The sequence below is a fragment of the Corythoichthys intestinalis genome, chromosome 14, assembly GCF_030265065.1.
Source record: "Corythoichthys intestinalis isolate RoL2023-P3 chromosome 14, ASM3026506v1, whole genome shotgun sequence".
NCBI lineage: Eukaryota > Metazoa > Chordata > Actinopteri > Syngnathiformes > Syngnathidae > Corythoichthys > Corythoichthys intestinalis.
Genome location: NC_080408.1, coordinates 34439360 through 34464637, shown reverse-complemented (window position 1 = coordinate 34464637; position 25278 = coordinate 34439360). Strand labels below are relative to the sequence as shown.

Sequence of the window (25278 nt, the reverse complement as noted above, 5' to 3'; positions counted from 1 at the left end):
TCTTTCTCCTATGAAACTGACATGTAGAAAACAAACTGGGCATTCAAATCTCACTGTCCTTTATTATTTCGTAGTTATTCCATCCAAAACAATGCATCAGGGAACACCCACTTTTTTCCCCAGCTATTCTCGGTATGATGTCACAACCATAATTGATGATGATGCCTAACTTTGCAGGGCTGTGCTAGACACTAAATGTTGACAGAACACAGAACGGCCACACGACAACAAAAGAATAGAAACACTAAAGATAGTATGCTAGCAGACTGTAAAAAATCTACACCTGATTCTTCTGATTGAAGATTTTTTAGCGGGTGGCCCAAAGGCAGCTGAGAAAGTAAGACTAAGTAGGATCTATTTTCATTATTAAGCCTTTTATTGTACTTTGTTTTTGATGGATCCATGTTAAAAATTATGGTCTGCCATCATTTTAAAGTAGGGTGACCAAACATCCTCTTTTGCCCGGACACGTCCACTTTTCATATCCCGTCCGGGACGTCTGGCGAGGTTTGATAAATTCCGGTCCGGTTTTCATTATTTTTCATGGGACCAATTAGTGTGTGTTGAAATTGACTGATGCTTTGCACAGAATACTACTGTGCTAAACTTACTTTTCGGCAAATATTGAAGCTTTGCGCTGGTGTGATCTGTAAAATCCCATTTGGTGTTCGTTGCACTGCCAATGATTGTAAACTTTTACAGCAATGTTTGATTTTGCCTCGGCTACTGGTGTTTGCTAATAGGGTAGCTGTCAGGGAGCTAAATCGCGCTAGGCATTATGGGAAATGAAGTTTTGAACCGCTGCGTTTGGAGACATGCTGGTTGAATCGTTTGTCAGTTTATTTCGGTTATTGTTTGCGTGCAATCTAGAACATTGAATGAGAATAACAATTGAGTGGGAATAACAATTTGTAAACGACAATTGTCACGATAGAAATTTATCAAAAATAGCACATAGCCTACAGTTTGTGTGTATATTGGTGTATTGAATGGACTACATTTCCATGGGTCTGCATTATAGTATTATTATTATTATTATTTTATTATTATATAACAAATTTTATTTATTTATTTATTTTTTTGCATTTTTACTGTTCCATTTTTTTTTTGGGGGGGGGGGGGGGTAATAAAGCCTGTTGAGTAACCTCTGAGAATTTGAATTTGTGTCTCTGGCAGGGCTGGCCCAGCCTATACGCAGACTATGCAGCTGCTTAGGGCCCCTGACCACTAGGGGGCCCCCAATCTGGCAATTGTTTAATTTATATTCTATTTTGTTTACTACAGTTTGCTTTATTTGACTTTTGTGAGTTTTGATACTTGATTACAAGCTTAAATAAATAAAAGTTCTTCTTTAACTCTTTCACTCCCAGCCATTTTCACCAGAGCAAGGCCGTTCGCTCCCGGCCGTTTTTTCTGGATTTTGACTGATTTTGCAAGGCCCACAGAAAATTCTGTTCTATTGCTATATAAACTTTGAACCCACCAAAAGAAAGATTGGACTCTCTTCTTTCAGCAGAAAAAAAAAAGTAAGTTCGTATCTTTTTCCATTCTTTAGAAATCAGCATTAGAAAATAGCTTAGTTTGAGCAATTTTCCAATTTCTGATGAAAAAACGGAGAAAATGAGCTTTTTGTAAACGCATACATTTCAAACATAACTTTGACTTTAACAAAGCTATTTTTTTGCATTAGTTACATCCCAAACATCTGAATAATGTTTTCCTTTTACAAAATACTATGAACAACCAGACAAATAGAGCTTTAGATAGAATAGTAACAATTTATTCACACACAACGACTGAGAGATGACGGTTTGTCGCCGAGATGACGCCGTTGTCGCCACGTCAGCTGTGTAAACTTTTCCCTCATCGTTGTCTGTCTCACAAAAATGGATTATTTTTGCATTTCTGCGGGGTCTGCTAGGCGAGCCGCTCCACGGGGGGTTTCACTCGTTTTGCACGATTGTCCAGCGCCTGGTGTCCCAGGCGTCCTCTCGTTGTTTTGTCCGGACGGAGCGCCGCCTGGGCTCAATCCGCCAGCGCTTTGACAATGCTGGCCGGCCGTTCACTGCTGTTGAATCGGCTTGTCTAGTCTTCCAAAATGCGTTACTGCCCTCCAGTGGCCAGTTTTATTGCTTTAAAATTGGTTTGGAGCGTTTTTCTTTGTTTCTCAGATACAGCGGAAGCTATATATGCTTCTTATTAAAAAAAAAAACGCAAAAGACGTAAAAATACGGTTGCGGGACAGTTGAGCATTTAAAAATAAAACGTATTTATACGGTTCCGGGAGCAAATGAGTTAAGTTTCATTCCTCTTTTAGAAAAAGGTTTGGCGATATCTACTGTAAGTACTGCCAATCATTTGGGGTGAGAAGTTTGAAGTATGCAGTGCAACAAAATCTGATTAATATACAATATATGGACGTATGGGTTGGATTGCATGTATGGGTTTCACAGTACACTGTGACAAAATGTTGGGCCAAAAATATGGGTCCCTTTGCATTATTTTGCTTAGGGCCCCCAAATGGCTTGGGCCGGCCCTGGTCTCTGGTATATACTATATGGATATAAATATTTTTTATAAAACTGAATTTTTCTATCCAGATGGAGGAGGCACACTTTAAATATACTCAAGTGATATTATCTCAAGGCCAGGCCGAGTTTTTGGAAATCAAAATATGATCACCCTATTTTAAAGTCACTTTTTATAGTATTTCTTAGGACCTTTAAAATAAAAAGCCTTGGAGTAAAAAAGTGAGTCAAGGAAATATTAATTCCAGCTTAGTTTGCTACATTTCCATCTTGGGAATCTATGCATTTGAACTGGGAGGGTTGGCCAGTGCATGATCATGTGTAGATGTCTAATCTATCCAATCCTCTCCTAGTCAAAATGGACTGGACGTCTTTTGCCATCAATGGCAGCCAATGAATGAATTGGCGTAAGTGTGAAGAATACATAATCAATCAAGAATAAACATTTTTAAAATAAAAGTTTAAAATAAACCATTGTCACCGTAGTAAAGGCAGATGGTTTGCATGGAATATCATGTAATTACATTGTAATGGGCACCATTATGATTGTCATCCCTCTTCCAGCCACCAGAAGGCTCCCTCACTGAAGGAGCGATGCTGCCTGTCTTCCTGCCGAGGTGCCCAAAAGGGATAAAGGCGACCAGGTGCAGCCCTCCATTACATCCGCTCATCTTCAAGGACAATGACAAAGCTCGCGATGTAATAACAGCCGGTTTGCCGGCACGTCCTGAGGACGTCAGCGAGGGTAAATCGTATTGTTCTCCCGCCGTGGCCGCTCACAGCGCCGGCTCTTTTGTAATGACGATGTAAGCCGGAGTCGCCCCGTGACCTTTGAGACGGGCGGGGGGTCCAGATGGAGAGCTCGTCTGCCCTCTTTTCTTCTCCCCCTTTTTTTTCCTTCTCTTTTTCTCCTCCAGCAATATCATCATCCATTCGCATCAGCTCCAACACGTGAGCAAGCTCGACTCAAGAGGCAAATGTCAATGGCCATCAGACGGCTGGATAAAGGTCAGGAGTTCACACGGGGGGAGGCGCACGCACGCACGCAGCCGTGTGCGTGTGTGTCGGCAGACATTTTTCCATGTGAATCACACCAGCGGCAGGAAACGCTCGCCAATTGGATGCTGACAAAATAGCGGCACATTCCCACCAGAGGGGGGGAATCTAATGAGCCCCAGAATGATTTATTAATTCCCTGCCTTCTTACTCCCAGAGTGCGCAGCTAAAAGCATGAAATGCATTAAATAAATACAATTAATAAGGGGAATCAAACAACGTGGTATAATCACCCTCGCCATCGCCATCAGCTTTATTTATTCCTGTGAGCTAATAGCGACGGAATCGATAAGGCCGGTCCGAGTGCGCCTTGTGAACTCTGCAACCGGCGAGCGTACATTAACATAATCACCTGACACAAGCACAAGTGGCCCTATTATAATACATCACATGCGCGCACTTGTATAATAGCACAGAGCCTTTTATCGTGCGCCTCCGTACTGCCTTTATTTCATAGGCCGTCACAGATTAGTATCTGGAAAAGGAAGATGGCCATCATCTCATCTTGATCATTACCGACAGATTTAATTGAACAATGAGAGGACACGTTCCCCTCTCACTCCCGCCTTCTCCTGCTCATCTCCTTTTTGCTCTTGTATAATCCCCCCCACTATTCACCCTCCTTCCTTCCTAGGCAATGTGGGGCAGCACCCCCCCCCCCCCTCCACACACACACACACACAAGCCACTTCAACCCTTCCCCAAAAAGGCAATGCATTAAAAATGAATACGCGTCATAAACAATCCTGCCGCTGCATGCGAGAATAATGAATGGAATTCCAAGAATAAGCCTTTGTTTTGCTTATTGACAAAACTAATTTCTGCTGTTTTACTCCCTTAAGAGCTGGCTGGTATCCACCGCCGCACTGCCTGCTGCGTGCAGACAACGGGAGCGTAAATAAACAGGCCGATTAAGCCGCCCACACAGGGAAGCGTCAAGGTACTTGGTGCACTCACACACACACTGCGCTATATACTACAAGGCAAACACACATTGGCCGGCAACCCCTGTGCAGCCGCCTCCACAAGCCTCTCTAAATAAAAAATGCTTTAATTAATGATATTGAAGTATAGTGTCACGATTAAGAAGACCTACGATCAAACGAGGCAGGGGCCTAGGCAGACCCTCCTCGTGTCTGATCGGCATTCGACACTGGACCGGTGCCGTCAATAAAGTAAAGCAGTTTAAATTGTGGTACAAGTACCACTAGTGGTATGCTAGCTTCCTCTACTGTTACGCAAAAGATCGACCTTTCATCTAATTACAGTGTATCACAAAAGTGAGTACACCCCTGGCATCTCTGCAGATATTTAAGTATATCTTTTCACGGGGCAACACTGAGAAAATTACACTTCGACACAATGAAAAGTAGTCTGTGTGCAGCTTGTATAATAGAGTTCATTTATTTTCCCCTCAAAATAACTTAAAATATAGCCATTAATATCTAAATCCCTGGCAACAAAAGTGAGTACACCTAATAAAAACTACGTACAGTACATCCCTAAATGTCCAAATTGAGTACTGCTTGTCATTTTCCCTCCAAAATGTCATGTGACTCGTTACAGCATTGCTGCAGAGATTGAAGAGGTGGGGGTCAGCCTGTTAGTGCTCAGACCATACGCCGCACTCTACATCAAATTGGTGTGCGTGGCTGTCACCTCAGGAGGAAGCCTCTTCTGAAGACGGTACACAAGAAACCCCGCCCGTCCCCAGTAACCGATGTGCTATGTTGACATGTCTTCAGCAAACTTTTGCGGGCTTTCTTGATACATTGTAAGTGTATTTATCAAGTACAATTCAGTTGTATTGAATTTAAACAGCAAAATATTATTTAATCTTTAAAGGGAACCTTGGACTTAAAGACTTGTAGGCTCTAATAAGTCACAATTGTTCTTTTGTACTAAAATACGTTATTAGAAACGCATAAAATAGAGCAATTGATTTAAAAATCTATAATGTTTAGTACATGTTTTGACTTACGGAGGGCGCCATGTTTTAAGCGCGCAATGGACGTTCGGGGTGATGACGTAGATTATCACTGTCACTCGACAAATAATACCAGGTAACTGCAATTCCTTCTACGCGGCGAGACGTCCAACACATGCGCTCATCGGTTAAAAGCGGCGAGTACTTACTATTTGTGTTTTTATTGAGTTTTTTATTACCCTTTCATTGGCTCTGTTTCCCTCTCATACTTTTAAGGATGGTGTTTTCCAGTGGTAGCTTTAAAGCAGATTGTTGATCTGTTGACCACATTAGTCACATAGCGTATTTATACCCTTATTTGATATTACTATGTTTAAGTATTTTCTTAAGGCATCTTTAGTATGTTCTGTCTGTATGCATCTAAACAAAACAAGCTGAAAGCGTACTTTGGGTGTCAAATTCGCCTCTAGTAGACGTTTTGCCGGTGTAGCACATTTTGGCAGAACACCATTTTTTTCCTACACTCGTCTTGTCTCATCCCGTCTTTCCTGTTCATTTTGCTTTTGTTGCTCGTTTTGTGAAATATCGACAGTGCTGTCATGCTCATTTATATTCCTCTCGGGTTCAAATTGAAAGGGTTGAACAGATGACATGTTTATGTTGCTAGAGTCATACTCTGGAAGCCCGGCAGTGTAACCATGTGACGTCACCGCCCTGCGACGTCAACAACAATGGCAACCTACTTGTTAAACTAATTTTACAAATTGTATTAAGATGAAAACATCAAGAAGGGTTTCAATATCAAATTATTTTACCTCATGATAACGTTTATCTTTAAAGAAATACAAGTCTTTCTATCCGTGAATCCCTTTAAGAATGTTTATCCAAACGTGTTTAATGAATTGGGGAAAAAAAACACAGAATTTGATTTTTCCAATGTGTAATAGTGGAGAAAAAGTCCTAAAATTGCACTTTTAACTTTAGCATATGGTAAATTGCTCAGATTGTTTTCCCACTGTTTTTAAATTAAATGTAATTAATTGGATTTTTCCAGTTTATGCTAAAATCCTTTCAATTTGAACAATGTAGCTATTTGGGACAAATATTGCTCAAATTGTAAACCATTTATCTGAACATTTTGGTCTACTATACTCAGGTATTTTAACAATGGCTGTCATTAACGGGGATAGACGTCCAAGTCACTTGAACTAGTGCTAGTACGAGTACTGTCATTGAATGCCAGTGTTGTTTTCATCAACAATGACAATAACGAAAATATTTAGTCGAAGAACAATTTTTTCATGATGATGACGAGCTAAAAACGTGGCTTGGAAAACTAGAACATTACGAGAGAAATGCCAGTTTTGTCTGATGACGCAACAACGAGAAGAAAATGCGACATAATTTCTTTCATATCTTCACAATGCATGACATTTTCATAATATACGTGGAGTACGTCAGTTTGCATCGTAATAGTTTTTGGGTTTTTTCACTCATCCGAGATGTTCTGCGCCGCTCCCTTGCATTCCTCACCAGAGTTCATGATGTTTCTCAAGCTAAGCTCCATCTTGCTTGTTTGGAAACACCGTAAGTTTTGTTTTCTTATCTTGGCAAGACAGAATATGCAATGCTGCTCTAGCCTTTAAAGGTTTCTGCAGAGTGATCATGAGATGCTAAATGTAACTCGTTGCGTTAGCGTAGCATTTGCTTTAGCATTAGCTTCAGAATGGTAGAGTCCTCTTAAAATACTGGCCAGTCTAAAGCAGAGCCACTTGGCTTTTGTGGTCAGTATAAGTCTAGTGAAGAGCCAATTAGCGAAATGGCATTTATTAGACGCGCTTTATAGTCGCCTATAGGAGGCTAATTATAGCCAGCAGAGTCGTCACCCTGGAATGTAAGTTTCAGTGGCATTGACGGTGTTATTTTGGACGTCTCTCGCTGCCATTGACTAAATGTTGGCCCTGATGGTGATACACTAAGAACCAAATATTCTTTGAGGAGGTATTTGCTGTAAAATATTTGATAACCACTGTAGTAAGGCAAGCCACTCCGTAGCGGGTGAGCGCATTTTGCATCTTCATGTCACGTGACCCACAGAGGCGCAGCCGGCCGTGCTTTCTATTGATTGTGTGGGCACACGTCATCTAGGGTTTCAGCAGTTAATAAATCAGGGCCGCTCCTGACACAGCCGCTGCGACTGCGCGCGTGTGTGGGCTTGTCACAGAGCAGTCAGCAGGAGTGAAAGCGACAGCCACATGATAATGTAACATCACCACCATTCATCCCTGCCACGCAGCATTCTGAGACAAAACAACAACCTAGGAACCTGGAGAAGGAAGGAGGGGGCAGGAGACGAAGAGGGGGGGTGTTGTGTGATTTACAGCAGACATGACAAGTATCACTAATACAAGTCCTCGCCTCCGCGCTCCACCGGGGAGTTCAGCATCCGCTCATCTGCATTTGATACAAGCACGCGTCATCCCTCAAAGTGACCCACGCGGGAACCAAACTACATACAGATAAGCTCGGCTATTATCATCGCTGACAGGACGCCGACGTTTGGATGCATGCGACGCGTTGTCTGCAAGACTGCTTCAAACAAACAAACAAACAAACAAACAAACAAACAAACAAACAAAAAAACAATTTTGCCATAAATCTTTCGAAATTAGATGCTCAACGAGAGCCATAACAATGTTGAAAATGCTCAGTTTTGCGCAACAACCTAAATTTTTGTTACTCGGGTTTCACGGACGTGTTTGTCATTTTTTTTCTCAGTAGTAGTAGTATTGAAAATCTTAGTTGAAAAGAAAACGAATGGTGAAATGTGTCTGGTAGGTTAGTTCCTGACCAAAATGTATGATGAACATACAAAACAAAGCAAGTAAAATATGAAAGAATGTGTAGTGTCCATATTAATAACTGATATAATTCAGTTATTTGTCATTGTTGCTATTGTTCATGATGAGAATTTAGGCATAAACTCAGTGGCTGCCAATGACGGCGACAGACATCCAATCCATTTGAAATGATGGCTGCCAGCCCTTCCCAGTAGGCTTGCCACCTTTCAGAAATAGAAGTAATGGACGCCCCCCTCGCGCCCAAAGCCGTACAGGCGAGGAAAAAAAAGGGATATCCCCAAAACTCCTAAAATGCATAGAGATGTATCTATTTATATACAGTATACTGTAATTTTTGGACTATAAGCTGCTACTTTTTTCTCTCATTTTGAATCCTGCAGCTTATAGTCCAGTGTGGCCTATTTGTTGATTCATTTGGCTTAATAGGTAACGCTTGATTTGACAGTGGCGTCATAAGACTGCCATAAGACCGTCATAATAATGACATGAATATGACACTATTATGGGCATTAATGCATGCTTATGACCAATGTCATTAAATGTCATTCAGCAAATTATGTCACTAATACACCATTTATGTCCAGCTCGGATCTTTTACATCTATTCAAAAGTGAGATAATTTTCCAGATGACACAAAATGACATCTGTCATAAGTATTCAATAATGCTCATGGCAGTGTCATGTCATAATTATGATGGTCTTATGACAGTTTTATGGCGTGACTGTCAAATAAAGTGTTGTCAGATATTGGTGCTAGCAATTAATGAAAGAACTGAAAGAGTAACTGAAGAAATAATTAGCACAGAACATGCATTTTGATTGTTATTTACATCTGTAGCGCTGCAATGCATGCTAGGAGGTATGTTGGACGACAACAATGTTGACAGCAGGTGGCAGCAGAGGTTGACTGTGTACCTCAAGGGAGCATTGATGGCCAAATGAAGCTTCTTGAAGCAATGAAGCTTTGCAACCAATTGGTTCAAAGCTTCATGGTGGTTCATTTGGTCTTATGACAGTCTTATGATGCCGCTGTCAAATAAAGTGTTACCGCTTAATATCTTTGGGTATAAATATCCCATACTACAGTGAAACTGCAGCCTATTGTCCAGTGCGGCTTATCTATGAACAAATGGTGTTTTCGTGGCAAATTTGGTGGGTGGCGGCTTATAGTCGCCGTCTATCGCCGTCAATGGCAGTTAATGGGTTTATATTAATTGCATCACATTTTCTTGTTACGTTGCTAAATTTTGAAAAAAAAAAGAAAAAAAGAAAGAGAAATAAATTCATCACTTGAATGAAATACCCAAAATATGAACTTGATGGAATATTTACAGCACAGCTTTGTTTTGTTCCTGTCACACTAATAATAATATTGCTGCAAGAAATTACATGTTAAATTGAAAATTTAGATTTAGATTTGACAGTTTGTTGTTGTCTGTTTTCAGATTCACAACACTATCATCATAAGTTCCCCGCCCCCGCTGACCTGTATGCCGGAGGCTGTAAATTGACAAAGATTGGACATCTATCGCTGTCAATGGCAGTTAACGACCAGAGGTGGGTAAAGTAGCCAAAAATTTTACTCAAGTAAGAGTAGCATTACTTCAAAACAATATTACTAAATTAAAGTAGTCGGCAAACAAAATGCACTCAAGTACAAGTAAAAAAGTATTTGGTGAAAAGAACACTCAATTAATGAGTAACATTGTGAGTAACTGCTTATATTTTGTTGGATTTTTTTTTATTGTTATTTTTTCTGAGCAAAGCTTTATTTATGGACTATTGTTATAAGGATACTGTACAATAACCCATTACATAACCACATTATGCCAAAGAAATACAAATAACCCCCCCAAAACATTGAATTCTGATGAGAGAAAAAAGAAATGCCTGAAATGAAAAAAGAAATTCGTCCAAAGAGCATGACTGCCCTCTAGTGCAGAAAATAGTTCTGAGTTTGAATAGTGAAGTTTCTTCATAATTACTATTTTGAAACTTAAAAGGATCATATCTCTGGTTTTCCGTGGTCAATCGGTACCAAACAAAAACTGGGAGAGAGGTTGAAATCCGGGCTTTTGAGTCATGTTGAGGGCAGCGCTCAATATAAAATACTTCATTTTTTACAGTGCTTTAAAGATGCCACATGATTGAACAGGCTGGCGTAAAGATAGAATGCAAAGCTTGCGTCTGTTTGGAATAATGGAGTCATGTGATTATTGTTGCGACGTATCATTTGAGACGTCAATACAGTTACCCCGGTAATACACTAGGCACGTCTCTACTCTCATGTCTCTCCCCACAAAAATAATAAATCTAATATGTAGAATAAAGAGGAAAAATGTAGCGACTCATGTGTAGCCCAAAGTAGCGGAGTAAGAGTAACGTTTTTTCCTTCACAAATCTACTCAAGTAAAAGTAAAATGTATAGCTTAGTAAAACTATTCTTCGAAGTACATTTTTCTCAAAAAGTTACTCAAGTAAATGTAAGGGAGTATATATAACGCTTTACTACCAGTGTTGTTGATAACGGCGTTAGAATATAACGGCGTTACGAACGTCATAATTTTTTTCAGTAGTGAGTAATCTAATTACCATATTGGCCCGAATATAAAACGGTGTTTTTTGCATTGAAATAACACTGAAAAAGACGGGGTCATTTTATATTCTCGGTCCAGACGTTATACCCATTCACGACGCTAGATGGCGCCAGATATCACTGAAGCAATGTTCTGTCATGATAGATCTCAGCTACTCTCCCCATTCACGATGCTAGATGGCGCTAGATATCATTGAAGTGATGTTCTGTCATGACAGATCTCAGCTACTCTCCCCATTCATGAAGCTAGATAGCGCCAGATGTAATGGAAGCGATGTTCTGTCATGACAGATCTCAGCTACTCTTTTTAGTTTAACCAGTTTGCATTATTTTATTGCAATGTTTTTCCTTATTCAGATTTGTTTCAAGACTACAGTTAGTTAAACTTTACTTTGATGGTTAATGCAGTTATTGCAATTTTGTTGTTTTATCCCAATAGATTGGTTTATTTACATTTCAAATTCAGAAGCCATTCATTTACGAATGTGATTGCACTTTAGTTTACATATTTAAATGTTCAAATATTAAGATTTAAATGAGGCAAAATAACATGCTTTTTATATCAAATATATTGTTATAATCATTTGTTTCAGATGTACTATAATTATTTTCTGTATAAAAATTAATTTGGTGTTCAAAAAGTCTTTTTTCAAACTTGAGTCTTGAAAAAGAGGGGGTCGTCTTATAATCAGGGCCGTCCTATATTCGGGCCAATACGATAATTACTTTTTTCAACTTGGCAACACCATTACTGTTACCTAGCCGGGAAAGGCGTGCGTTACTATGTTGGTTGAATGACGCGAGAAAAGTATGAGAGAGGCGGACTCACGGAGACGAGAGAGCAGAGCAGGAGTGGGGAAGAGGCAAGGGAGTTGTGACGGCGTTGCAAACGTGATGCTAGGTGGCTCCAGTAATACCTGACTATAACCGATAGCCTACAAACTACGCCCACATGATGCTACGGTATATATCACATAATATAGAACTAGATGCAAATGACAGACACGGCAGCATTAGCAAAATGTATAAAGAACTAGATGCGTTAATAAACAGCCGCCATCTTAAAGCAGTAGACCTCTCAGAAAGGCTCTGTTGTAGAAAAACTTCCTAGCGAATCTAAGTGTTTTTATCTTCGGTAAAATGCTCCTTAATTGGCATAATCTTGACTTAAGTCTATCTTTGAATGATGAAACAGTTTTAAAACTTACACATGTCGAAAGTAGACAGAAGGGAACTAATGCAATAACGGGAGCAATTTTAACAACATAAACGGTTGAGTCACAATATTAAAAGACTTCCACACATAGCAAAGGTTACTATCTAGTTATCGTAATATCCGCAATACCCCTGCGTCAAGTTAAGTTTAGGGTAGTGAATTGGGCTAGGGCTAGTCCCAAAAACCCTTTAAACTTCACATTGTGTGATGTTTTTTTTTTTTTTTTAATTAATTAAAAAAATTTTTTTGAGAAAAAAAAACCCATGAAAATTATCACCAGTTACTTTGCCAAGTAACTAATTACTCTTATATTCAGGTAATTGATTTACTAACGCAATTACTTTTTGGGAAAAGTAATTTGTAACTGTAATTAATTACTTTTTTAAAGTAAGATTAACAACACTGGTTACTACCCACCTCAGCTAATGACACACACACACAGTAGCAAAATAGCTTTCCCCACTCGTGATATCACTGTATGCCACCAAAACTAGCCTGAAAATGGAAACTAGTCGAGGCTGAGATGTAGATTTGTGGTATGTGTCAATGGACTCCTGGGAGCGTCTGGTGGCCCAAAATGTTCCCTCCATCAGCAGGTAATGGAAAACTGTACAGGCTCAGTACACAAGGGCACAGTCATAAAGTCGCTCTAAAACAGCTTTATGTTTTATCAGCCATCTCAAGTATCATGTGCAGAAAGGGAGCGTTGTATCTGACACTGGGCGGGCAGGCGTGATGGCGGGGGGGGCGGTTGGGGGGTGAGGGTACCAAGGACGAGGAAAAACGGCAAAGAAATGCTTTAGGGACAAGGAGAGGTGGGGGGCGAGGCGAGGAAGGGGAGAATGAAAGGCGAAAAATAGAAATGGAATAGGAAAGCGAGGTGTCAATTAAAAAAATGAACCCCAGTGCATTTGGGAGGTGACAGCTGGTGGGAGACGAGCTGACAGGCGTCACATTAGGCGGATTTGGTGGCCGCTCCCCTCATCCCCTCCTTTTTACCCCCCACCCTCTTTTCCTTCTCGCCGGCTTTCTCCACCGATGATGGGTACTTTCTCATGCGTCTGCGAGCGAGGCAAGAACTCAGCTTGGTGTTTTTCAGAACGACTTCCCCCTGCAGCTACTCCTAATAACGGTAATTATCGTCATCATCCCGGGCCTAAGCAGGCCAGTTCGAGGCCCGAGGGGCTGGCCTGATAATGAGGAAGCCAGTGCCAGAGGAGAAGACCATTCAGAACACCGCCTTGCCACCATTGCCACTGCACTCCAATTTACCCCTACCCCAGCACCCCCTCCAAAAACCTTCATTAAAATCATTTATTATTACAGTAGGCAATATACAGCCCCCCCGGCTATCGGTCACTCTTAAGGTGTCTTGAAATATGGATCTTGGAGTCTGTGCTGTAGGAACACCTTCAGGCCGCACTGGATGGGAAATCACGAGCTGGTGGAGACAAAGACTCAGCTATGACAGTTTAAGGGTTTTTGAGTTACGAGCCATCGTTTGGTAGAATAAAAAAATTGTAACTGATGCGCTACCCGCGACCCTCGTGAGGATAAGCGGTACAGTAGGTGAATGAATGAATAAATTGCTACCATTTTAAACAAAAGACGTCCAATCCATTTTGCTGAGATTTAACATGTTTCAGTGCCATTGACAGCCAACCCACTTTCAAAATGTCAATGGCAGCCAAGGAGTGGGGCAAGAGACCGTTTTTGGTCATTTGAAAACTTGGGGAATCTAGTTACACCTAACGATTCAATTACGATTCAGAGGCTACGATTTGATTATAAATCTGCTGCTTTTAATGTTTTGTACATTAGCTACAAAAATTGCACAAAAATCCTCTCAGGCTTGAATATACAGTGGCACCTCAACATACGACCGCTTTGACAAAAGATCTTTTCAACAGCCGATGTAAAATTTGACTCGCCGTTTGTTTCTACATCCGACGACGTGCTCGAAATATGACGACATGACAGCACCGCAGACGAACGCACGGTGGATTTTCTTGTGAGAGAAATCAACACAGGTTTAAAAAACATTGGTACAGGGGGTGAAACAAGGAAAAAGGTGACGCTTAACATTGAAATGATGATGCAAATTATAGAAAAACATGAGCGTGGGGTGCGCATTGGCGAAGTGGCACAACAATACATCTCCCTGGTCCTCCCCCGACCACCGTTCGCCAGTCTTTATAAGTTAAGGTGACATTTATTATTGTGGTAACATTGCCAAAGAAATTGCCAGCTTACACAGGTTTTTATCATTTACTTCAGAACTTATCCAACACAAAAACTCTCCGCCGCAGTTGACAGTGTTCTCAAGAAAACATTGACAGTGAAAGTAAGCATACCTTACCGCTCCCTCTCTCTGTCATGTAAGCTGTGCGGTGCGTTCAGCTACAGCAAAAAACGTCCGCCACATTAGAACCCGATTTTTTACATTACTACAGGAATTATTATTATTATTATTACATTATTATTCCGATTTTTTATGTATAATTGTTTTGCTATGTGTAATTGCCATTTGTAATTGTACCAGCAGTATTTATTAAGGATTTAGTGTAGGTTTTTGGGCTGTGGAACGAATTAATGGAATTGTAATGTATTCTTATAGGAAAATCCTGCTCGACATACGACCATTTTGACTTACAAACAAGGTCCTGGAACAAATTAATTAATGTGGAAGTAACACTGTACTACTATTTCAGTAACAAGTTAACAGTTCAAAACAGTAAATAAAATACTCAAGTCCCCATTCTGTATCAGTCGCTTTAAACTACATTCGATTAATTTAATGTTGTGAATCAACCGTTAAAGTTGTTAAAATTGCTCTCGTTATTCCATAATTTCCCTTAGGTCTACTTTCGCCTTGTGAATGTTTTAAAACTGTTTCATCATTTAAAGATAGATTCAAGTCAAAATTTTGCCGATTTAGGAGTATTTAGATAAAAAGTTTAGGTTCGCTCGGAAGGTTCGCTACAACAGCCTTCCAGAGAAGTCTGCTGCTTTAAGATGGCGGCTGTTTACTAACACCAGCAAAACTGTCATTTCGCATCTAGTTTTCTATATACTTGTGATATCTACCGTAGCATTATGTGGGCGTAGTTTGTAGTAGCTGTTGGCCGCAGTCAGGTATTATTGTTTTTTTATCCAGCGGCATGAGTTGAGCACGATGTTTACTCTCGGTCCGTTCCTCATTGCGTCCCGAAGACCGCGCTGACTGTGTTTTAGTTCCGCTTTACTTGACATATTTCAGTATTCGGAATTTGGATGTTTGTGAATCGTTCTCGAATCTTCCACGGCCGAATCGCGAATAATCTAAGAATCGGAAATTTCGCACACCTCTACCTGACAAAACCCTGGCATTCGCATGCATGGACATCACATTTTGGGTATTGTCGGCCACAATATTAACATTTGGTGCACAAATGTGGCCAACATGGCCCAAAATGTGATGTTCACATACAGGGCGCGGGAAGTTGGGTGCTGAGGGTACTGCAGCACCCCCTGGTGTTGGGGAAGAAAAAAAGTGTTTTGTTAGATTTATTTATTTATTTTTTTAAAATGTGTTAAAAATAAATACATAAAAAATATTGAAACAATAGCGTATTTACCTTTGGCGATTAAATATATACGTTGAAAAAAAGTTTTTGTTTTGTTTTGTTAATAACACCCCCTGACACCTTGCTTGCTACTGGGTCAAGTTGAATGAGACACTATTGGAACGGAAAAGTAAATTGTTGACAGAGGAGGTGTTAACATGGTACAAAAATGAGTTGCAGCTTTTTTCTTTATAAAAAGAGCGAAATTTTGTTCAATTTGAGGTCGAAAATGAATGGGATTGTTCTGTGGTGTCTTCAAATTGGTAGGTATTTGCTGTTGCTGCTGAGCTGCCGCCGTGCAGAGCTCTGTTGGATACTCCTATGCAAATTATTGTAGTGTTGTGAAAAGGAGGTGTAAAAACTGGGCTTATTTGCCCTTTCACCTTGTCAAATGTGTTCGTGTGTAATTGCACCGTCTAGCTGCAGGGAGTTGCATTGCAATACATGGGCGCTTTTATTTGCAATACAAAAACTCCAACACACACTGTTGGTGAAACCCCCTGCTGTGAGTGACAATCCCTGTCCAGGTATGTGGATGCCACCCCAGATCTCAACTTTATATATATATATATATATATATAAATATATACTGGACTGTCTCAGAAAATTAGAATACACAATATTCTAATTTTCTGAGACAGTCCTGTATATTGTTCTATGTAAAGGACGTCAGCCAAGGTCGGCCCCCCACATTTTTACCACGCCAAATCTGGTCCCCTTTGCAAAAAGTTTGGACACCCCTGCTTTAAATGGTGGATTAATGTACAGGACTGTCTCAGAAAATTAGAATATTGTGTATTCTAATTTTCTGAGACAGTCCAGTATACTAGGGCTGTCAAAATTATTGCGTTAACGGGCGGTAATTTTTTTTTTAAAAATTAATCACGTTAAAATATTTGACTTAATTAACGCACATGTCCCGCTCAGACAGTATTCTGCCTTTTGGTAAGTTTTACAGCAAGGCTTTTTGTGCTGTCTAACAGCGAACTCTTGTGGTCGCTTTGCGACATGGTTTATTGTTTTCTTGCCAGTTCAATATGGCTGCACAACGTCTCGGGCTGACGCCTACGTTGTAATGTTGTGCTTATATGATCCTTGGATAAGATTTGTCCGTAAGTATGGTTGTTGTAAAGAATGTACATATCATGTTAGTAAGCGAAATGTTATATTTTTTGTATGAGACGCTTTTTGTTTATGTTTAGTGAACCTGTATAGCGTGCTAAGCTAGCGTTGTTGCTAATGCAATGCTTGTGTACTTTTTTTTGTAGTTTTACGACGGCCTAAAGAGGACAATGGTTTGAGGCCATTTTATTAATAAATCAGATGAAAAAGGAAGAAGTCTGATTATTAAGGCGTCGTTCACTAGCTATCTAGCTTTGGAAAAAGTAGACACTTCGGAGTGAGGACAGCATAGACAGATTTAAATGACAGTAGAGTGAAATGCCCACTACAGTCCTTATGTACCGTATGTTGAATGTATATATCCATCTTGTGTCTTATTTTTCCATTCCAACAATTTATTTTACAGAATATACTTTATATATATAATTTACAGAAAAATATGGCATATTTTATAGATGGTTTAATTGCGATTAATTGCGATTAATTACGATTAATTAATTTTTAAGCTGTAATTAACTCGATTAAAAATTTTAATTGTTTGACAGCCTTAATATATACACATTTTTAATTATATATTTATGAATAAATAACATGATAACTTAATAAAATGTTATTAAAAACAAAATTAACAAGATTAAAATGAATAAAAATTAAAAAGTGATTAGTCCCCAACAACGGCTTATTATTATTATTTCTTTTTATTTCCTTGTATTTAACTCAATGCTGTCCAATTCTTTTAAACTGGGAAGACTGGCTGTGAATGCTCATGTTTAAGTGCCATTGACGGCGCTAGACGTCCAATCCATTTTGACTGGGAGGGTTAGCAGCGGTCATTCGCTGCCAGCCTCTCCCAGTCAAAATGGGCCGTATGTCTTGCGCCGTCGATGGCAGCCAATGAGTCAATCATTTCCAAAAAGTGTCTAATAACCGTCTACAGAGTCATTTTTGTGTTTTTCAATCATAAATGACACATTAACAATCTGGGTTGATGCCCAGGAACTTCAAATCTGGAAACCTCGATTAAAAAGCTTTTTTGGGGGGGACTGTGGTAAGATTAAGAACCTCAAAAAAAAAATCTAAACTTCCCGAAATCCCACTCACTTCTGATTGGCTGTCTACCAAAAGCCTGCCGAGGGGAATTGTCTCAATACATCTTGGTGCTGCGCCAGCAGCCGATGATCACATAAAGAAAAGTGTGACGGAATGATGTCAGCTTGGTGAAGTTAAAAAAAAGTGGAACTAAAGCATTCATAGCAATCTGGAGACAAGAAGGAATACAACTTTCTAAAAGTTCATCACTTTTTTTCAAACTTTCCTAATGCTAGACACTTTATTGTTGCAATTATGACGACAAAGCAATGAGCATGATTAATTTATTGGGGTGGATTTGTCCCATTTGCTCATAAATAACATCTAATCAAATGTCATCCAGCGCAGTGATGCTGGAAGGGAGCGTTTATTGACAGATGGCGAGGCGTCGGAAGTCGGCGGTGGCCGTGCCCGACGAGCGTCGGAAGACCCGGAACAAGCGGCCCGGTAACACGAGCATCCTCACGCGTACGCCTCGTGTGTTCCTGAGCGTGGCACGTTTCATAAGGCTCCGCTCTTTGACTGGTGATGAGTTTATGCGAAGGTAATTAACAGTAATTAATCCTTAATTACAGCAATTAGCATAGTCGCAGTAAATTAAGCCACATCTGGAGGCATGGCACTGAGCAGGGGTGGGAGTGCTTTCTGAAAACGGGGGGAGAAACCCAAGCTGATGTTCTTGTTGCAGGGTCATCGCCTAGGTTACTCGGTGGGCCTTCTTGAACGTGGGGGGCGATGTCGCAGATCCTTTCTGAACATCTGAGGGAGAAAAGCTCCCTCAAGCTAGTGTGCAAGGACGCTCGCCATATGGTCGGCGCAAGACGACATCGCTCCCGGTTCTGCTCGGCTTTGCTCGGCTTCACTCAACAATGTGCGACATGCATCGGCTGACTGGGGAGAGGGGGAAAAATGGCTTTGAGCTCCCCTTCCCGGAAGCACCAAAGTGAAAACACGTAAAGACAAAGAGAGAAGCTCAGGTATGTGCACTGTATTCACAGAGGTGTTGTAGTAGTTCGTCAAAGAAGAGGAAAATGTACATTAAAAACACCCTTTAACGGTAATAGCCGTCCAATCTATTTGCAATGAGAGGGGCTGGCAGTGATCATTTGATTGGTGCCAAATAACCCCGTCTAAATGGATTGGACGTCTATCGCCATCAATGGCAGTCAAATAGGTAATGTAGGACTTTGAGTGGTTAACATTTAGAATTGGATAAATGTTAAGTGAGTAAATTCGAGTTAGATCTGCTATCACAGCACGTGTTTTCTATGCCACCCCCTCCCAAATCAAATGGAACTGACATCAGTTTTGTTTTTGGCAGCCCTTTTTAGTCTTTTTGGATGAAAATACTTCATGGTCTTTGTCATATTTTAGTCATTATATGTCAGTACTAAGTTAGTCTCCGTTTAGTTTGATATACCATTATACTATTAAACTTCTATTATATTTTAAAATTAAAAGGTTTTAGTAAAAAAAAAAGTTTCCACCAAATTAGGATCAACATTTACAGTACACAACTTCACAATAGTACTTTTATTTCTGTGAAATTGCTGAAGTGCAATGAATATGAATGTGTCCAAATTATGATCCACTACTACACTAATCCACTAGTGATGCTCAAATAATTTGACATTCTCAGTTATTGCATTTTTTTAAATAAAAAATGACATACAAACCCTTCAATGTTTATATTGTACACTTGAAACACTCTAAAATGAGTGCAGTGAGGTAGCTTACAACATATACTTACAGTGAGGAAAATAAGTATTCTAACACCCTGCGATTTTGCAAGTTTTCCCACTTAGAAATGATGGGCGGGTTTGAAATTTTCATGGTAGGTTCTTGTCCATTGTGAGAGCCAATCTTAAAAAAAAATCAAGAAATCACGGTGTATAATTTTTTAAAATATTTTTTTTTGTATTATACTGCTGCAAATAAGTATTTGAACACTTGAGAAAATCAATGTAAATATTTGGTACAGCTGCCATTGCTTACAATGACAGAGGTCAAACGTTTCCTTTTCCGTTTTCATCAGGTTTGCACAGATTGCAGGGATTTTGCACCACTGCTCCACACAGATCTTCTCTAAATTATTCAGGTTTCTGGACTTTCACTGGGACTTTCTTGAGACTGGCTACGCCCCTCCAGAACCTTGATATGCTTTTTACGAAGCGACTCTTTGGTTATTCTGGCTGTCTGCTTCGGGCCATTGTTTTGTTGGAAGACTCAGTCGCGACACATTTTCAATGTTCTAACTGAGGGAAGAAGGTAATTCCCCAAAATATCAATACATGGCCCTGGTCATCCTCTCCTTGACACAGTGCAGTCGTCCAGTCACATGTGCAGAAAAACAACCCTAAAGCATGACGCTACCAACCCCATGGTTCACAGTAGGGATGGTGTTCTTGGGATGGTACTCATCATTCTCCTTCCTCAAAACATTATGAGTGGAATTAAGACCAAAAAGTTCCATTTTGAACTCATATGATGCATGACTTTCCCTCCATGACTCCTCTGAATCATCTAAATGGTCAGTGGCAAACTTAAAACAGGCCTGGACATGTGCTGGTTTAAGCAGGGGAACCTTCCGTGCCATGCATGTTTTTAAACCATGATGTCTTAGTGTGTTACCAAAAGTAACCTTGGAAATGGTGGTCCCAGCTCCTTTCAGGTCATTGACTAGCTCCTCTTGTGTAGTTCTTGGCTGATTTCTCACTATTCTTAGGATCATGGAGACCCTACAAGGTAGATCTTGTATGGAGCCCCAGTCCGAGGGAGATTGACAGTCATGTTTAGCTTATTCCATTTTCTAATAATTGCTCCAACGGTGGATCCTATATCACCAAGCTGCTTGGCAATTGCCCCGTAACCCCTTCAAACCTTGTAGAGGTCCACAATTATGTCTTTGGATAGCCCTTTGGTCTTGACCATGTTAGTAATTGGAGTCTTACTGATTGTATGGGGTGGAGAGGTGTTTATATGCAGCTAACCACCTCGAACAGGTCAAAAAGTCAGACTCAAAAAGTCTACATCCACTCCACTTATTCGTTGGACTTTTTAAAGGTGACTAACATGTCTTTGAGGCTCAAAATTCTAGCTAATAGACAGGTGTTCAAATACTTATTTGCATCAGTATAGTACAGATAAATTGTTAAAAAAAAATCATACACCGTGATTTTTTTTTAAGTTTGTCTCTAACAGCACCTACGTTGAAAATTTCAACCCCCATCCCATCATTTCTAAGTAGGGGAACTTGCAAAATCACAAGGTATTCAAATACTTACTTTCCTCACTGTAGCTTACAAGGAAGCATATAGCATATGTAACGTTCTACACGTAAACTAATTCGCCCAGGTTATCTGCACACACAAGCTAAAAAATTAGCCTGAACTCGCCACTATATCTACTGTAATTTTCAGACTATAAGCTGCTACTTTTTTCCTTCATTTTGAATCATGCGGCTTATGGTCCAGTGTGGCTTATTTGTTGATTTATTTGGGTTAATAGGTAACACTTCATTTGACAGGGGTGTCATTAGACTGTCATAAGACCGTCATAATTATGACATGACACTATCATGGGCAATCCTGAATACTTATGTAATTAGGTGTCATCCAGCAAAATATGTCACTAACCCCATTTATGTCCAGCTTGGATCTTTTACATCCATTCAAAAGTCCAATAATTTGCCGGATAACACTAAATGACGTGTGTTATAAGCATTCATTAGTGCTAATGACAGTTTCATGTCGTAATTATGATTGTCTAATGACAGTCTTATGGCACCACTGTCAAATTAAGTGTTACCAAATACCATAACTAGCAGTTAATGAAACAACTGGAACAGTAACTGAAGAAATAATTACCACAGAAGATGAATTTTGATTGTTATTTACATCTGTAGCGCTGCAATGCAATCTAGGAGGCATGCTGGACAACTACAGTGTTGACAGCAGGTGGCAACAGAGGTTGACTGTCTCCCACAAGGGAGCAGTGATGGCCAAAATATTTTTGAAATATTTTTGTCATTGTCATCATTAATGAACACAATGCAGGACATCTACCAACGTCAATAACACTGCAACATTTACTTCCAGTCCTCCACATTCAAACGTCAACGGTAGCAAACAAGTTTAGGGATGATCTGACCACCAAACAGATGTAAAATTGGATAGTCGCAACTTCCTGTACACTGCTGACCCAATACTTTTGCCCATTCAGTGTTCCATTGCTCCGCTCCACTATTTAAAATGATTGTGAGTCATTATTTGCATGACCTCGTGATGCATTTCATTTCCACCAGGAGCAATAGATTCCATGATGACAATGCTCCTCTCTATGAGGCACAAGTGGTCACTGAGTGCTTTGAATGGCATGATAATGATGTTAGCCTCATGCCAATTCCTCCTCGGTAAACTGATATGATCCGATTGCCTCGTCTATATATAGACATGTTCCAAATGGAGCCTTTATGTGTGCACGTGGGTTATTTCCAGCGAGTGTCCCTGCAGATAAAGCCAGATATGATCGATTTATGTCCATTTTAATGGCTGCTATTTGTGTTAGTCTCATTTCTGAGCTGTCAATAAAAAGAAAAATTGAAAAAAAAAAAAAACAAAGCCCCCAACCCTTTAGTCAGTTCAAAACGCAATACCACAGGGTAACAAGGGACACTTTTGTTGTCTCATGATACAGCACAAAGCTAAGTACTCTGTCAATGTTGGGTGACTGTATAAACAGCTGCTTTCAAGCTGACATGACTTTTAACAACATTTGCTTTTTGTCCAATTATTTCACAAAAATCCCCAATGTGAAAAAACCCGAAAAGGCCTGCAGGTCATTTTGAAAGAATAAATACTTAATAGATTGAAGGAAAAAACATCAGATCAAAAAGATATGCGCATTTAAAATATGGCACAAGGTTGCTGACGTTTTGGGCTCAATTCCCCTATAGGTAAGAGTCTGTTCTATTAATGAATTGGTCCACTCATGTCTTACAGTTCTCTTTTCAGTCAGGTGCTCATCAAAACACTTTGAAGCACACTGAAGTGATTATTTCAATCACGAGTCACGAGTAATTGTGGTGTTTGTATTAGCGGCTGCGCACAATGCCATTCCTTAGAGCTGGCAACAGGGCATGTCAGGTAATGATCAAATAGGACTTCATGTCTTGGAGGAATATGCTACCTGCCAGCGTTGGGACACAGATTCTCATTCAATAGCACAAGAAACATTTGACATGTAGTGGCCATTCAACATTTGAATAACAATTATGACAATTTCAAAGCAAGGGCGTAGATCTGGTCTCAACATTGCTAGGGACGATATACTGTAACAGCATAACCCGCATGTACACTTTTTACTCGGAAGGGCTACATTTCTCACGAATAAGAACCTAATGAATTGATATGCCAAATCAGAGGTGCTTATTACGTCGATCATGATCGACCAGTTGATCGCAACGCTAGTGTGGGTAGCTCGCGGCATTCCACTCATCCCCATTTATTTAATTAATTTTTTTAATGTACTCAGTTAACTATGACTTTGTTGTGCGTATGTTGTGTTGTGTGAGCAACAAATGAGTTTATGCAGCACCCCTCTCTCTCTAAGTAGCTCACATTTTTCTAGTTCTACAGTTTCCAGCAGATTTCACTACATTTCTCACAGTTTAATTAACGTTAACAGTAGAAAACACAAACAGGACACATCTCTCTTGACAGCACCCTACTCGAGTTTTGCAGGTTAGCAAGTTCACACAGTTTAATGTTATGCTAACTCTGAGGGAGGTCGGACTTTCAGTAGCAAAATTATTCCACAACAATGACATCTTTTTAACTCATTTGCTCCCAAAAACGTATAAATACGTTCTATTTTTATTTGTTTCAGTGTCCCAAAGACGTATTTATAAGTCCTTTACGTTTTGTTTTTGTTTTTTTTTCTCAGAGGACACATCTCTGGGTTGTGATCCAACTGAGCTCCAAAGCACAAAGCTGAAAATCCATTTTAAAGCAATAAAACTGGCCACTGGAGGGCAGTAGCGCATTTGGTAAGACCCACAACCCGATTCAATGGCAACAAACGGCCGGGCAGCACGGCGCTGGACAACCGTGACAACAGTGTCATCTCTCAGTTAGTTATGTGTAAATAAATTGTTACTTTGCTATCAAAAGCTCTATTTGTCTTATTGTTATTCTGTAAAATGAAAACATTATTCAGATGTTTGGGATGTAACTAAAGCAAAAAATAGCTATGTTAAAGTCAAAGTTATGTTTAAAATGTATGCTTTCACAAAAAGCTCAATTTCTCTGTTTTTTCATCAGAAATGGGAAAATTGCTCAAACCAAGGTATTTTCTAATGCTGAGTTCTAAAAAATGGGAAAAGATTTGAACTAACTTTTTATCCTGCTGAAAGAACAGAGTCTAATCTTTCTTTTGGTGGGTTCCATGTTTATATAGCAATAGAACAGAATTTTCTGTGGGCCTTACAAAATCAGTCAAAATCCAGTAAAACGGCCGGGAGCGAAGGGCCTTGCTCCGGTGAAAATGGCTGGGAGTGAATGAGTTAAATGACTTACAATGGCTGCTGCTGGTCGAAAAAAACCCTTCTAATATCCCTCCTCTTCGAAGGAGGTGGCATGTTGTCGACATGTATTTCTGTCGTGGCTGTGTGAGTGTGCGGGGGTGGGTTAAATCATCAGCAGTGTTTTTAATCTTACTTTAAAAAAGTAATTACTTACAGTTACAAATGACTTCTCCCAAAAAGTAATTGAGTCAGTAACCAAGTTACCTGAATGTAAGAGTAATTATTTACCTGGCAAAGTAACTGGTACCTTTCATGTTTTTTTTATATTAAAAAAAAAAAAAACAACAACATGGTAAACTTTGCTATGTTTAGAAGTCATTTAATGTTGTGAATCAACCGTTAAAGTTGTTAAAATTGCTCCCGTTATTGCATTAGTTCCCTTCTGTCTACTTTCGACACCTGAAAGTTTTAAAACTGTTTCATCATTTAAAGATAGCTTTAAGTCAATATGTTGCCGATTTAGAAGTATTTTAGATAAAAAGTTACTTAGGTTAGCTACATCAGAACTTTCCTGAGAAGTTTACTAACGCCGACGAGTCTTATCATTAGTTTCTATTAGTTTCACTAGTTTCTATACATTTGCTCACGCCGCCGAGTCTGCCATTTCGCATCTAGTTCTATATACACATGATATCTGATATCTCTCGGCGGCACGGTGGCTGAGTGGTTAGCACGTCTGCCTCACAGTTCTGAGA

At 39.8% G+C, this 25278-nt stretch overlaps 1 protein-coding gene and 1 long non-coding RNA gene across 3 annotated transcripts in view; one reads left to right on the top strand and one right to left on the bottom strand.

Annotated features, from left to right (window-relative positions):
• Positions 1–25278, bottom strand: part of LOC130929333 (pre-B-cell leukemia transcription factor 1) — a 310555-nt gene that overhangs the window by 47602 nt on the left and 237675 nt on the right. The window lies entirely within an intron of this gene.
• On the top strand, positions 3184–5268 carry LOC130929334 (uncharacterized). The gene is made up of 3 exons (XR_009066865.1): positions 3184–3536; positions 4427–4524; positions 5151–5268. It is a non-coding gene; the product is annotated as an uncharacterized LOC130929334 (long non-coding RNA).